The sequence below is a fragment of the Mizuhopecten yessoensis genome, unplaced genomic scaffold, assembly GCF_002113885.1.
Source record: "Mizuhopecten yessoensis strain PY_sf001 unplaced genomic scaffold, ASM211388v2 scaffold10901, whole genome shotgun sequence".
NCBI classification, from domain to species: Eukaryota; Metazoa; Mollusca; class Bivalvia; order Pectinida; family Pectinidae; genus Mizuhopecten; species Mizuhopecten yessoensis.
In genome coordinates this window covers 481,510-496,173 of record NW_018408778.1, presented here as the reverse complement: position 1 = coordinate 496,173, position 14,664 = coordinate 481,510, and the positions used below count along the sequence as shown (strand labels likewise).

Sequence of the window (14,664 nt, the reverse complement as noted above, 5' to 3'; positions counted from 1 at the left end):
TGATTTGTAAAATACATTCACATATAGTTATATAAATAAATATAAATATAGATCTATATTCCTTTGAAGAACATAAGAAACATTCCTGTAGTGATAAGTGGTGAGGACATAGCCACATACATCATCTAACATAGCAGTACTCTCTTACATAACAGATCTTACAGGCCACTACCGTCCTAAAGACATTCTCCACTTGTTTACTTTAAACATTTGGCAAAGTTGTAATAATCTTTGGTTTCAGAGTAAAAATAAAACATATTATTTTGAAAATTATGTAACATTTTATTAATGATATCATTTCCTCCACATTGCCAAAATGAGGTTCGAGTCACTTTGCGCTGTACTTACAAAGTATACAGGCCACTTTGTAGATTTTGATACACTTTTAAATGTGTCAATTTCATGGCAGTGTTATAAATGCAATTTAAAAAAAGAAAAATAAGTCAGTGGAACTTCAAAACCAATATTGACCACTGCATACAATATTTGTTCAAGCAAACAGGAAAACAACTTCTATATATATAGCAATATCTGTATACATGGGGTATATTCTTCTAATCCTTGTAATACAGGGAATAGAAAACAACATCTGTTTACAGTAATACAGGGGGTAGAAAATAACCCCTGTATACAGAAATACAGGGGGTAGAAAATAACCCCTGTATACAGAAATACAGGGGGTAGAAAATACACCATGCATACAGTAATACATAGATACAGTAACACATGGATTAGAAAATAACCCCTGTATACAGAAATACATTGATTAGAAAATAACTCCTGTATATCGAAATACATGGATTAGAAAATAACCACTGTTTATAGAAATACATGGATTAGAAAATAACCCCTGAATACAGAAATACATGATTAGAATATAATCCCTGTATACAGAAATACATGGACTAGAAGTATACAGTAATACACAGATTAGAAAATAACCCCTGTATAAAGAAATACATGGATTAGAAAATAACCCCTGTACCCAGAAATACATGGATTAGAAAATAATCCCTGTATACAATAATACATGGATTAAAAATTAACCCCTGTATACAGAAATACAGGGGGTAGAAATTAACTTATCTAAATAGCAATACAGAGGATAAAAAACTACCCCTATATAGTAATAAATGGTGTAAAAAAACACCTGTATACAGTAATCAAAGGGGGTAGAATAAAAAAAGAAAGATAACGACATCATGGATGATAGGTAATTGTGATGATTTATTAATTTGGAGGTGACGGTAGATGTAATAGCATGTAAATTGATGCACACCCTGTTTATTTCTAAGATCTAATACACGCTGCTTAGTAAAGGCTACGGTAAATGTCTTACATTTCAAGTGGCATCTTATATATGAAAACAATTCTGCAAAAATTAACAATGGCTAACAATGCTGGATAAAAATTGTTTTCTAGATAATATAATACATTAAAATGAAATGTAACCTCACATTAAAAACAAATGTAAGCTACATTAAAAAATACTAGTTACAAATATTTTTAATGATTTGACCAGAAGAATTTGAAGTTACTTACTGTACTTACACTGCAATACAGGGGTTGATGGAGATAGCATTATCACACATATTTGTGTATGCTTTGGCATCTGGTCAATATCACCCAGACTTACACAAAGTCAATTACAAAATACACACAACAAACAATTACTTTTGTCTGAGCTGATTTGTACAACATCGGGAGGGAATCAACAACAGCTGGTCATGATTTGGGTACAGCAGATAGTTGAGTACTGAGTACAATGTACAGGGGTACTGTAGTACTGAGTACATTGTACAGGGGTACTGAAGTACTGAGTAGATTGTACAGGGGTACTGTAGTACTGAGTACAATGTACAGGGGTACTGTAGTACTGAGTACATTGTACAGGGGCACTGTTGTACTGAGTACATTGTACAGGGGTACTGTAGTACTGAGTACAATGTACAGGGGTACTGTAGTACTGAGTACATTGTACAGGGGTACTGTAGTACTGAGTACAATGTACAGGGGTACTGTTGTACTGAGTACAATGTACAGGGGTACTGTAGTACGGAGTACATTGCACAGGATAACTGTAGTACTGAGTACATTGTACAGGGGTACTGTAGTCCTGAGTACATTGTACAGGGGTACTGTAGTACTGAGTACATTGTACACGGGTACTGTAGTCCTGAGTACATTGTACAGGGGTACTGTAGTACTAAGTACATTGAACAGGGGTACTGTAGTACTGAGTACAATGTACAGGGGTACTGTAGTACTGAGAACATTTTACAGGGGTACTGTAGTACTGAGTACATTGTACAGGGGCACTGTAGTACTGAGTACAATTTACAGGGGGACTGTAGTACTGAGTACATTTTACAGGGGTACTGTAGTACTGAGTACATTGTACAGGGGGTACTGTAGTACTGAGTACATTATACAGGGGTACTGTAGTACTGAGTACAATGTACAGGGGTACTGTAGTACTGAGTACATTATACAGGAGAACTGCAGTACTGAGTACATTGTACAGGGGTACTGTAGTCCTGAGTCCATTGTACAGGGGTACTGTAGTACTGAGTACAATGCACAGGGGTACTGTAGTACTGAGTACAATGTACAGGGGTTCTGTAGTACTGAGTACGTTGTGCAGGGGTACTGTAGTACTGAGTACATTATACAGGAGAACTGCAGTACTGAGTACATTGTACAGGGGTACTGTAGTCCTGAGTACATTGTACAGGGGTACTGTAGTACTGAGTACAATGCACAGGGGTACTGTAGTACTGAGTACAGTGTACAGGGGTACTGTAGTACTGAGTACATTGTACAGGGGCACTGTAGTACTGAGTACAATTTACAGGGGTACTGTAGTACTGAGTACATTTTACAGGGGAACTGTAGTACTGAGTACAATGTACAGGGGTACTGTAATACTGAGTACAATGTACAGGGGTACTGTAGTACGGAGTACATTGCACAGGATAACTGTAGTTCTGAGTACATTGTACAGGGGTACTGTAGTCCTGAGTACATTGTACAGGGGTACTGTAGTACTAAGTACATTGAACAGGGGTACTGTAGTACTGAGTACAATGTACAGGGGCACTGTAGTACTGAGTACAATGTACAGGGGTACTGTAATACTGAGTACAATGTACAGGGGTACTGTAGTACTGAGTACATTGTACAGGGGCACTGTTGTACTGAGTACATTGTACAGGGGTACTGTAGTACATTATACAGGGGGACTGTAGTACTGAGTACATTGTACAGGGGTACTGTAGTCCTGAGTACATTGTACAGGGGTACTGTAGTACTAAGTACATTGAACAGGGGTACTGTAGTACTGAGTACAATGTACAGGGGCACTGTAGTACTGAGTACAATGTACAGGGGTACTGTAGTGCGGAGTACATTGCACAGGATAACTGTAGTACTGAGTACATTGTACACGGGTACTGTAGTCCTGAGTACATTGTACAGGGGTACAGTAGTACTGAGTACATTGTACAGGGGTACTGTAGTCCTGAGTACATTGTACAGGGGTACTGTAGTATTGTTTAATGTATGTGGTACTGAAGTATTTGAACATAGGTAGTTGAGTACACTGGCTATGATCTGACACTGGATTATCCCCAAAAATGAGGACACAGATGTTCTAGGTTAGTTGCATGTGTACTGGGCATATAAAGAAACCTGGACTAGACATCAACATAGAACCAGTGTAGTGGGTTTATAGAAAATAATGTACATCACACAGAATCATACATTTTGTCTCAGTGACCCCTCTCACCTGTCTAAGGAACCTAGACCACCAATAGCAGCACCCAATAGACTGGACTAGTGGATCAAAGGACGGACCTGGATTTTATGCCAAAATGGACCGAAAGGAGCAGATCCTTGAGCCAGTCCGTATTTTCCATAAAACTGTGTATTAATTTTTGGAACGTTTTACACATATTTACATTGAATTGTAATTGAATTGTAATTGTGATAATAATAGCAAAACAATGTTCTGGAACCTTTTAACTATTAAACATTTCAGTTTTTCACATGAACACAAAAACAAGGTAACTTATAACTCAATACACACTTGTTTTACCATGGTGACTGTGTCTAGATAATCTTACCACACAGAATAAACAACCAAAATACTTGGTGCTGTTAGAAATACATTAGCTAGTAAGTGAGGCTGTATTCTGATCAACAGACCTGGGCTCCTGGTACTGGTCCAAACTACCCTCGTCACAACTACTGTCTGTCTAGACCATCACCAGGTGTCCCTCCGTAACTCATACACAGGTAATACGGTCAATGTACCCATGTACGCACACAGGCTATTTATTGTTGTTTTGTGATATTTATGGGTTCCCTGAAATTTTCCCAATGCATACAATTGACTACTCAGTATGTATATGTATCAGTGTGGGAGTTCATGAAGCAAGTTCCGTGACTGATATTTACAGTTTAAGGGCTGATAACAGGCACATGTGTATAGTGATCATTACAAACATAACAGTNAAATCCATCCACTGGTTCTTGAGAAGAAGTTGAAAATGTAAAAGTTTACGCACGACGCACGACGGACGACGGACGAAAAGCGATTAGAATAGGTCACTTGAGCAAAGCTCAGGTGACCTAATAATGCATCAAAAATCAATTAAAATGTCTAATTGAAGTGTTGGCTGTTTTCAATTGGTCATTCAAAATCATATTAAAGTAACTTATCAATAAGCTAAGAAAACTGTACAAAGGGAACAAGACGATCAGTGAGTATTACAATATGAAGGTACCATTGGGACATCTCTTGTGAAAGTACACATTGGATGTTGCAGAATTAAAACAAAAGTATATTGTAAAGCTTTTAATGCAACTATAACATTGTATATGAAATATACTGTAAAATGTTTTTGAAGAGTACATAATAAATAGGGTAAGCATACAAATGACCTCCAATGTTTAACACTGATTCAGGCGCTGTGGCTTGTTGGGATTCTCTTGGCAGTGTGGTGTTGTTCTTGCAGCTGATTGCACTGCAAATAGAAAATATATGATTCAATGATTGTTTTGTTTATACAGCAGACACTGATACAGGTATTAAAAAGGTAAACAGTGATTATTGTCCATACAAGTCATAGTACATTGTCACAATACTTATATTGTTCCAGTACATCATGGTCACAATATTTATAGAGTCCCAGTACATGGTCACAATACTTATATAGTCCCAGTACATTGTCACACTACTTATAGAGTCCCAGTACATGGTAACAATACTTATAGAATCCCAGTACATCATGGTCACAATACTTTTAGAGTCCCAGTACATGGTAACAATACTTATATAGTCCCAGTACATCATGGTCACAATACTTATAGAGTCCCAGTACATGGTAACAATACTTATAGAGTCCCAGTACATGGTCACAATACTTATAGATTCCCAGTACATGGTAACACTACTTATAGAGTCCCAGTACATCATGGTTGCAATACTTATAGAGTCCCAGAACATCATGATCGCACTACGTATAGAGTCCAAGAACATCATGGTTGCAATACTTATAGAGTCCCAGTACATGGTAACAATACTTATAGAGTCCCAGTACATGGTAACAATACTTATAGAGTCCCAGGACATCATGGTCACAATACTTATAAAGTCCCAGTACATGGTCACACTACTTATAGAGTCCAAGTACCTCATGGTCACACTACTTATATAGTCCCAGTACATCATGGTCACAATACTTATAGAGTCACAGAACATCATGGTCACAATACTTATGGAGTCCCAGTACATGGTCACACTACTTATAGAGTCACAGTACATCATGGTCACAATACTTATATAGTCCAACTACATGGTCACAATACTTATATAGTCACAGTACATGGTAACACTACTTATAGAGTCCCAGTACATGGTCACAATACTTATATAGTCCCAGTACATTGTCACAATACTTATAAGGTCCCAGTACATCATGGTCACAATACTTATATAGTCCCAGTGCATGGTCACAAAACTAATATAGTCCCAGTACATGGTCACAATACTTATATAGTCCCAGTACATTGTCACAATAATTATAGAGTCCCAGTACATTGTCACAATAATAATAGAGTCCCAGTACATTGTCACAATAATTATAGAGTCCCAGTACATGGTCACAATACTTATAGAGTCCCAGTACATCATGGTCACAATACTTATAGAGAGTCCCAGTACATCATGGTCAGAATACTTAAGAGTCCCAGTACATGGTCACAATTCTTATAGAGTCCCAGTACATCATGGTCACAATACTTATAGAGTCCCAGTACATCATGGTCACACTACTTATATAGTCCCAGTACATCATGGTCACAATTCTTATAGAGTCCAGTACATCATGGTCACAATACTTATAAGGTCCCAGTAAATCATGGTCACAATACTTAAAGAGTCCCAGTACATGGTCACAATTCTTATATAGTCCCAGTACATTGTCACAATACTTATACAGTCCCAGTACATCATGGTCAGAATACTTAAGAGTCCCAGTACATGGTCACAATTCTTATAGAGGCCCAGTACATCATGGTCACAATACTTATAAGGTCCCAGTACATCATGGTCACAATCCTTAAAGAGTCCCAGTACATGGTCACAATTCTTTTATAGTCCCAGTACATTGTCACAATACTTATAGAGTCCCAGTACATGGTCACAATACTTATATTGTGACAGTTCATGGTCACAATACTTATAGAGTCGCAGTTCATGGTCACAATACGTATAGCGTCCCAGTACATGGTCACAATACTGCTCCTTCTGCCAGTTTATCTTTAGTAGAAGTAACCTTGACCTTGATTTTTTTTTTTTAGACCCCTTTTGCACATTTTTAAATCATAGTGTATTGACATGTCAAATTTCAGAAAGAAATGATTTTTGGATTCAAGATTAGGACCATACCCCCATAGCCTATCTTTAGTAACAGTGACCTTGACCTGAAAAGATTTAAAAACCCTGATTGCACATCTAGTATATCACCATATCAAATTCCAAAAAAGTGAGTCTTTTGGTTTCTAAGATAATCTCCAGTAATGAAAGTGTGACAGACAGACGGACACCATGCTTACAGAAGGGCACCCATATCTCCGTATCTTATGATGTGGGCCCTAATAATCACATTGGATTGCCATCAAAGTTTAGGGAAGTTTACCACTGGAAGTAAGATTGAGTGACAGATAGAAATCTGAGGGAGGCTCCTACTCCTAGTCTGTCACAGCCTATTTAACATCACACAATGGGTACATATGGAAACCACTCCCGGATATCAGCAGGAAAAACCTGATCCTGCTATATATAGTAACATCATGTCATCGATCCCACTAGCATTATGAATGAAAACTACCCACAGTACAGACAGATGGTGACCACCCTTATTGTAGTATTAATTTATAAAAGATCGTTTTCCTTTATCTTTGACCTCTTTCTAATGTCAAACCAGGGTAGGCAGATTCAGTTTCTTTTTCATTTAAAGGTCATTTAAAATTTTGACATATAAGAATGATTTTTTGTATGATGCATTGAAATTGGACTAATTTTTAGTAATGGAACCCAGAAAATATAGAATGATACAAAATCTGTCCAAGGTTGTAAGTCCTAAAACAGGGGAGAGGAGATATACTGATTACAACTGACAAGCAATACATGGTAAACCAGGTAGTGTCTTATTTGCAGGCTTTAAAACATTTCATTACAGTAGATGTGATACTTTGTATAGAGTTTAAATTTACCAACAGTACAGTAGATGTTTTGTATATAGTATCAGATTTACCACCAAAACAGTAGATGTTTTGTATATAGTATCAGATTTACCAACAGTACAATAGATATTTTGTATGTAGTATCAGATTTACCAACAGTACAGTAGATATTTTGTATATAGTATCAGATTTACCAACAGTACAATAGATATTTTGTATATAGTATCAGATTTACCACCAGTACAGTAGATATTTTGTATATAGTATCAGATTTACCAACAGTACAATAGATATTTTGTATATAGTATCAGATTTACCAACAGTACAGTAGATATTTTGTATATAGTATCAGATTTACCAACAGTACAATAGATATTTTGTATATAGTATCAGATTTACCAACAGTACAGTAGATATTTTGTATATAGTATCAGATTTACCAACAGTACAATAGATATTTTGTATATAGTATCAGATTTACCAACAGTACAGTAGATATTTTGTATATAGTATCAGATTTACCAACAGTACAATAGATATTTTGTATATAGTATCAGATTTACCAACAGTACAATAGATATTTTGTATATAGTATCAGATTTACCAACAGTACAATAGATATTTTGTATATAGTATCAGATTTACCAACAGTACAATAGATATTTTGTATATAGTATCAGATTTACCACCAGTACAGTAGATATTTTGTATATAGTATCAGATTTACCAACAGTACAATAGATATTTTGTATATAGTATCAGATTTACCAACAGTACAGTAGATATTTTGTATATAGTATCAGATTTACCAACAGTACAGTAGATATTTTGTATATAGTATCAGATTTACCAACAGTACAATAGATATTTTGTATATAGTATCACGTTTACCACCAGTTCAGTAGATATTTTGTATATAGTATCAGATTTACCAACAGTACAGTAGATATATTTTGTATATAGTATCAGATTTATCACCAGTGCAGTAGATATTTTGTATATAGTATCAGATTTACCAACAGTACAATAGATATTTTGTATATAGTATCAGATTTACCAACAGTACAGTAGATATTTTATATATAGTATCAGATTTACCAATAGTACAATAGATATTTTGTATATAGTATCAAATTTACCACCAGTTCAGTAGATATTTTGTATATAGTATCAGATTTACCACCAGTACAATAGATATTTTGTATATAGTATCAGATTTACCAACAGTACAGTAGATATTTTATATATAGTATCAGATTTACCAATAGTACAATAGATATTTTGTATATATTATCAAATTTACCACCAGTTCAGTAGATATTTTGTATATAGTATCAGATTTTTCAACAGTACAATAGATATTTTGTATATAGTATTAGATTTACCAACAGTACAGTAGATATTTTGTATATAGTATCAGATTTTTCAACAGGACAATAGATATTTTGTATATAGTATCAGATTTACCACCAGTTCAGTAGATATTTTGTATATAGTATCAGATTTTTCAACAGTACAATAGATATTTTGTATATAGTATCAGATTTACCAACAGTACAATAGATGCGTAGATATTTGGTAATGGTAAGAACTATCTAGAGTACATATTTCTCCTCATATAGCCCGACTGACATAGTAAGATTCAGGCTGATTTGGCTAGTTAACCATGTGTAAGATTGTAAGGAGATCACACATGTGATCTAACTGAAATACTGACATTTTGTCAGATGAACTTATCAAAAACATACACTATGACTTACACCTACTTAACCTTATTTGCTATTAAAATCGTTTTAGGTTTATACAGTATGTAATGAAGCAATAGGCACTTAATGGTTGTCTGTGTGTGTAAGGTAATGTACAGACAAACTAGAACAGAGCGACAGGCTATGATGAATGGACAGTAAGCTACAGATTGTCAGTATACCTCACCAGTCTCTACTTAAACACCTGTAGATTGGTGGTTTTGATTGTGGTTTTTCCATATTTGAATTTTCTTTATGACCAATGAAGAACGTGACTCATTTCGGGAGCAATAGAAGTGTATTGGCTGATCCTATGTCAACATGACCTGGTTTTTACATGATCTCAACAATAACCTAAGAGGCTTCCCATATTTAACGCTGAACAAATGATTTTATCACAATTATCCTGTTTAGATAATTCATGCTATATTTGGAAATTTTCTGTATAGTTTAATGAATTTTTGAGTTGGTTCCAAACATTTTTACAAATGGCACCAAAAAAAATATGAAAGGTTATATACCATGTGTAAGATTGTAAGGAGATCACACATGTGATCTAACTGAAATACTTATAAAAATAAGAAATAAAAATAACACAATAGCTCCATAAAGAGTATTTTTAATTCTAACAAGCCATCTTTGAACTAAGAACTTTATTTGTATGAAGCATCAGACATTTTCAACTTGTTTTTAGTTTCCACCTGGCCAATGCTAACCAAAATTCATCGCAATAATGCTGTTGTGATCTAAAACAGATGCTGGTATTTTTTGGGTTGAATACAAAAAAAAGGCTACTGTCCCATGTTTAAAAAAAGATATCATTTTTATTAATATGCTCTAGTTCAAAGTGTTAAATCTGCTTGATCTGTGAAACAAAGCCTTTAATACTGGTATCATGGACAGGTATACACAAACACATATATTTCGACAGATAAGTGAGATGTTCATATCTTTTAATCCAGGTAAATTTTGTGTAAAGGAAATATGACTTACAAATGAAGCCATTTAACTAGCAGAAGTTGGTGGTGACTGTACATGGTGTGTACATCATTACAACTCGTCCATGGCAGCACTTAAAAAGAATCAAAAGAAATCCAACCTCTCAAAAATAACACAATAACTTGTCAAATCTGTCATAGAGACATCCACCATTCAACAATGTCTCATTATATAATTTTATTTTTTTCCATGTTCATCAGATTGGTTTTTCCCCCTAAAGGCAAATCAACTTAAGAATATTTTAATTCCAATACATTTTTATGACATTTTCAATCTGGTGACCTGATAATATCATGACAGCTTGTGAAAGTGTCAAACTTTTATCAAATCAATGCATATCATACAGATATAAAGATCTGTATCTAACAGCACAATAACAATACACATCACAATGAGTGTGCACATCTACTGAGGAATGAAACAAGTCATGTTCACCTGTGCCTTCCAAGGCTTTATCTATTACGAAAGGTTTATCTATTACCAAAGCTTTAAATCTTACCAAGACTTTATCCATTACCAAGGGTTTTTCCATTACCAAGACTTATCCATTGTTACCAAAGCTTAATCAATCACCAAGGCTTTATCAATCACTAAGGCTTTATCTATTACCAAGACTTTATCCATTATCAAGGCTTTATCCATTACCAAAGCTTTATCCATTGCCAAGACTTTATCCATTACCAAGACTTTATCCATCATTACCAAAACTTAATCAATCACCAAGGCTTTATCCATTAACAAGGCTTTATATTTAACCAAGACTTTATCCATTACCACAACTTTATCTATTACCAAGAGTTTATCCATTACCAAAGATTTATCCATTACCAAAGCTTTATCCACCACCAAAGCTTTATCCATTACTAAGTCCTTAGGACACAGGGAAAGATAATCATGATTTTATAATAAACTAGAAACTTGTTTTTGTGAACAAAAACATATGTCTCCCCTTATTAGCCAATAGACAAACTTCGGTATACAAAAATAATGAAGGGCCATATCTTTTTGTATAGATGGGCACGAGACCTTAATTTAGAATGGGACATTCCTACTTCCCAAGATACGTAACTATAGCAAGTTTGGTCAACGTAAGTGAAATAACATCAAAGTTATACTGTAGACAAACTATGGTAATAAAAATAAACAACGGGCCATAACTCTTTATATAGTGGGGCACAAGACCTCGTTACAGTGTGAGAGATTCCTCCTTCCCGAGATACATAAATATGGTAAGTTTGGTCAACATAGGTGAATTAACATGGAACTTATGCTCCGGACAACCTTCGGTATAACCATATTTTACCGCAAATAATCCCCCCCCCCCCGACCCCCTCCTGAGAAAAAAGATTGGCCAAAAGGGCAGGTGAGCTAAAAATGAAGAAATTTTAGCACATCGACTCCTTTGGGTCCCATCCTACAACCCTTGGGGGTAGGGCTGGCTCAAAATTTCAAATCATCAAACTGTCAATTCAGGGTTATAACTCCAATCAAATTGGCAAGTAATATTCAAAGTATCATTTGCCATAATAAACCATAGTAAATTTTGCCCCCCCCCCCCTCCCTAGGGGATACTGATCCTGATAATGCTAACCCAAATTGAATTACTTCCAATGGAAATTAAACAAATGTTGGTCCAAAATGTGATTTCCCTATATAAACTATAGGTTACCCCCTCCCCAGGGGGAAACGTGAGACCCAAGGGTCATGAAATTCACAATTTTGGTAAAGCACCTTAAGACCCTTCCATCTATAAAGAGTATTTGATTCTACCATATCTGGGTCTTGAGAAGAAGATTTTTGTAATTTTAGTCAATTTGACCCTTCCTGGCCCCGCCCCTCAGGCCCTACCCCTCAGGCCCCTCCCCTCAGGCCCCTGGGGGCCGGGGACCAAACCAGCCACTCTATTTGTTGACATTTGGCCATGGAAGGTTTCTGCAAAACTTCATTGAAATTGGTTGAGGGGTTTTGGAGAAGAAGTCGAAAATGTAAATTGTTTACTGACGTACGACGGATGCCGCTGGAGAAAAAAAGGCGATCGCAATAGGTCACTTGAGATTTTGTCTCAGGTGACCTAAAAAGCCACAGAATCACAGTACTCAGTAAAGAGTATGTGTCACTACATGCTTTTTACTATTGTGCCTAATTCAGAAACAAAGTTGTTTGTAGTATTTAAACTTGGGTTTATGTTGTTTTGCATCCATTTAGCTAATTTGCTAAAAAATTGACATACATTTTTTTTGAGATGGAGACAAAATTAGGGAGGGGGCTTAATTGCAGGCACCCACCCTGTTCCCAGGACATTTACCAAAGTGGGGAGGGGGCTTATTTGCGAGAGGGGGCTTTTTTGCGGTAAAATATGGTAAAAATAAACAAAGGACAATAAGTCTGTATATGTCTCCCCTTCATTCGAAGGAGGAGACATAACAAGATACAACTGCTGTGACCGTAATGGGAGAAGACTTATATAGGCTATGCCTGTTGTCTAACCCTTTATTTTGAAACACCAAAATATCTTGAATTGAATTGATGCTACAACTGTCTGTTTTTTGGTGGCATGACATATTATGGCATTGATGTAAATGTTTTTACATCCTAATAAGTTTTAATTGGAACAGACATCACCAAAGAAAATTATAATTCATACCAAATTCTTTTTGTTAATTGGAATCTGTCAACCTTTTCTTCAAACATTCTGGTCACCATTAATAGACTATCCAATACCTTGCTCTTCATAAACTTTCCATTGAATTAGTTTCATAAAATCTGCTCTCCATTAATTTGTTTTCAATGACATTAGTTTTGTTGACTCTACTCATTTCTGTTAATCTGCTTTTGTTCTCATTCTCCTCTTTCATTGATCCACATTCCGTTATTTTCCTCTTTAGTTATCAAGAACATTTTGTTTCTTTTTTTGCTGTTCCACTTATTTCTTATCTTTGTTATTTCAGAGTTTGTGTTTGAAGACAAAAGTAAAACTATGTAGTTCCACTGTGAATGAAAATATATGTACCGTAAAAACCCATGTAATTTGCGCACTTTTTTGCGGTACATCTACATATACTATAGTTACAACTTACAAGCAATGGGGAGGTGTATGCTATGAGCTCCTGTGACTGAGTGAATTAAAGGAGACAGGGGCTAGGAGTACCCTGGTGGTCTGGTGGTATAACAAACATTTCTGGCTTATATTCAAATAAACATATGTATGGAAATAGATAATGCTTCAATTAGGCTTGTGTTTGGCATCGATGATTTCACTATTTTATCTTATCTTTTTAGATTTCAATTGTACAATGACTACAATCTCTTCTTAAAATAAAACATTTCAATATATTTGTGTGAGTTTCTGTTAGCCTGGTCTTTCCAGAAGTGACAGTTAACTATAAGTATAACCCCATTAATAAAAGTTTTAGCATTTCTAAAATATTGAACTTTTTACTTACATTCTGCTAACTTTATTTAATGGTTCCTCCCCCCCATTTTTGCCAGTAAATCTGAGCTACAAAGCCTAAAGTATAGGGATGTCCTTAGTTTTTACTTCAACAGACCAGACATTAAATTTAGCAGGTCAACTTTGACAAACTTAAATACAATGTACAGTTTAAGAAAATGTGAATTTTATCAGGGCAAAATTAGGTTCTAGATGGTAGATTTGGCAACCTGCTACCTCTTATGAAAAGAACTGACAGTACAAGGTTAATCCTTGCCAATCAGAATTTTGATAATCCATGAAAGACATTTTCAGAATATCTGAGAGATTCCCTTACCTAAATACTCTTTATTGTAATATTATGACTTGCCAAATTGGTGTCCTCTTAATAATTTCTTCATTATTCAATCGCCCATGTATACACAACAATACTGGTAACTATATGTAAAATATGTTTTGCCCCCTAAAGAATATGTCCTCTCATTGTAGGGTCATTTACCCCTGTTGAATTAGCTCTATCACTCTATCAATCCATAATAATTGCCCTCGGTTGAATTTGTCATCTCACTCAAAGATGTATGCTCCTTTTGAATTTTAAAGAGTGCTTGCCCCCCATTGAATTTGCACTCACACAGAAGGGTGCTTGCTCCTGTTGAATTTACCTTATCATTAAATGTTTCCTCTTTGTTAAATTTACCGTTTTATTGATGGCTGTTTGTCCTCTGTTGAATTTTCCTCCTC

The 14,664-nt window shown here is 35.4% G+C and overlaps 1 protein-coding gene across 1 annotated transcript in view; it reads right to left on the bottom strand.

Annotated features, from left to right (window-relative positions):
* Positions 1-4,587: 4,587 nt before the first annotated feature.
* Positions 4,588-14,664, bottom strand: part of LOC110463398 (beta-parvin-like) — a 74,714-nt gene continuing 64,637 nt past the window's right edge. The window contains exon 15 of the mRNA XM_021517959.1: positions 4,588-5,027. The gene's annotated coding sequence lies outside the window, so the exon portion shown is untranslated. The remainder of the gene's footprint in view (positions 5,028-14,664) is intronic.